This window comes from Misgurnus anguillicaudatus, chromosome 12 (genome assembly GCF_027580225.2).
Source record: "Misgurnus anguillicaudatus chromosome 12, ASM2758022v2, whole genome shotgun sequence".
Taxonomy (NCBI): domain Eukaryota; kingdom Metazoa; phylum Chordata; class Actinopteri; order Cypriniformes; family Cobitidae; genus Misgurnus; species Misgurnus anguillicaudatus.
In genome coordinates, this window is record NC_073348.2 from 1,132,152 (window position 1) to 1,134,469 (window position 2,318).

The 2,318-nt window shown below is 36.4% G+C and overlaps 1 long non-coding RNA gene across 1 annotated transcript; it reads right to left on the bottom strand.

Annotated features, from left to right (window-relative positions):
• Positions 1-456: 456 nt before the first annotated feature.
• Positions 457-1,565, bottom strand: LOC129452688 (uncharacterized). The gene is made up of 2 exons (XR_012372671.1): positions 996-1,565; positions 457-733 (listed from the first exon to the last, which is right to left on the bottom strand). It is a non-coding gene; the product is annotated as an uncharacterized lncRNA (long non-coding RNA).
• Between the last annotated feature and the right edge of the window lie 753 nt (positions 1,566-2,318).

Genomic DNA, 2,318 nt, shown 5'->3' on the forward strand with positions numbered 1-2,318 from the left:
GTCAGATATTTTTTATAAACTTAGCAATGTGCATTTATAACCAAACCATCACTCACAGGATAAAAAAATTATTTTGACTTTCACTCACAGCATGGATCAAAAGCTTCTCAAAAAGCCATCTCCTGTTTTTCTCAGTTAGGCAAGGGAGGTCCCAGGCAAGGGCCAAATCCTGGAAACGCTGTTTATCCTTATCTGACAGTATGGATCCCCCTTCAAGCTTCAAGACAGAGGGAAACTGATTAGAAGATAAGATCAGAGAAAAGATGTGTAATGCCAGATACTACAGATGGGGGACAAATTAAAGGTAAAACTGAAATACCCAACCCCTAAAATGAGGGGGAATTCATCCATAGGGGTCAACTGAATGGTTTAATGAAAATATAATTTGAATTATATACTATCGTCTTCACAGTCACCATATATGATGTAACGCGTAGATTAATTGTTCCGTGGTCCAAAACGAAAATATTTAAATGCACTTATCGTATTCTCAAGTCGCGTCCAGCTGTTGCTATGGTGATCCAAGTTACTCTCGGGGTTGGCTCGCCATTACGTTGTCACGGAGGGTTTTTTTGTTGCTCCAAACGACTAAAAGTTAGCGTAGAGTCTGTTTACAGCCACTCACGCAGAGTTCGTCAGCCACAAATCACTTTCACAGTGTTTGTTGTCTCCGTAGCACAGATCTCGTTGGCCAAAGATCACTTTCACTTTTAAACCGATCAAAAAACCTGACCTGTTTTACCAATAAAACAGCATCATGAACATCCATCCATGTAAAACACATTTAAACAACATATTACACTCAAAACTACATTAAAGTTCTTCATGACAATCGTTGCTTTGCAATGAGAGCACACGTGACTTATCATGCCGCTTTCTATAAATCATTACACTTAAATGATCAATTAAACTTCATGTAAACATCACACACACATATAAAAGACAAAATAATGTACATTTTCTTGCGAAAAGAAACCAAAAGGGCATAAACTCACCAAGTCAGATGACTAAACACTTTAGCAGACACCTGTTCATGGTCATCAGATTTCAATATCAGCTTGCATCCACTTCAATATCAACAATAATCACACTATCAATCATTCAATATTAATATTCAAAGACTATGTTACACTTTCAATGCATTTTTGATGGTAAAAAAACAATGAATTTACCATTTTGCACATTTGATGATTCACACTCCTGTTTCTGACTCGAGCATCATCTCTCTCTACATCCGTTGCGTGACTACGTCATACGTATTTTCGTCATATCCGCATACGTAACCATATTATTTCTGCATTTAATTTTTTTTATTTTTTTTCCTTAAGTTATGCTTCCATTTTAAACATACATTTGGACTGTAGTTAATTTTCCAACAAAATTAATTGTTTTATCATTTGTAACTTAAAATATGTAGGGTTCAAGTGGTTAGTTTATTTTAACCTGGGTTACAATGACCTAATTGAACGCCTATGGGACATTTTTGATCAATGTGTTAGACAGCGCTCTCCACCACCATCATCAAAACATAAAATGAGAAAATATCTTTAAGAATGGTGTTCATTCCTCCAGTAGAGTTCAGAGACGTGCAGAATCAATGCCTCTGGCAGCACATGGTGGCCCAACACCTTACTAACACTTTATGTTGTTTTTTCCTTTAATTTGTCCTCTGTATGTGCACTTGCAAAAAGTAATGAATATGACTATTACATAGTGGATCCAAAAAGCGCCTCCCTGTATTTCATTTACAGATTACTGGGATTTTAGCAGCTCTAAAATCAAGATTTTTATATACTACTAATACATTTACAGTATTACAAAACTAAATTTAAAAAATCTGGTTCGCTCCCTCTTGATTTGATGAACTTAAGTTAGCCATATATTAATGTCACTCAATAAAGATAATGGATACACAATTAAAGGGTGCCCCATTGTACATAAAATCTTAGTGTAAGAAAAAACTTTTCTCGAAACAAACATACAAGCTCGATTGTTTCTTTGATGTCCAGTTCTGGACAGTCCTCTATTGTAACAGTTGCAGTTTCAGGACTCCCACCAAGCAAGACATGAATAACTGCAGGGCTGAGTCCCGACAGGCATGGTCCTCCATGTAGAAAGGAGTGGCCTACCATTCTCCCCGCCACCATGAACAGATCACTTTCAACAAGAAAGTGAGAGGCTGAGGGGACTAAATGGCCAGGCTCTCCTTCAAAAAGCTGTGTAATATTTGAGTTTGCTGTTGAAGACATTAATAACACGAAATAAATATTACAATAAAAAGCAATAGGTTTCTGTCCATAGTAAAAAGACTAATATTG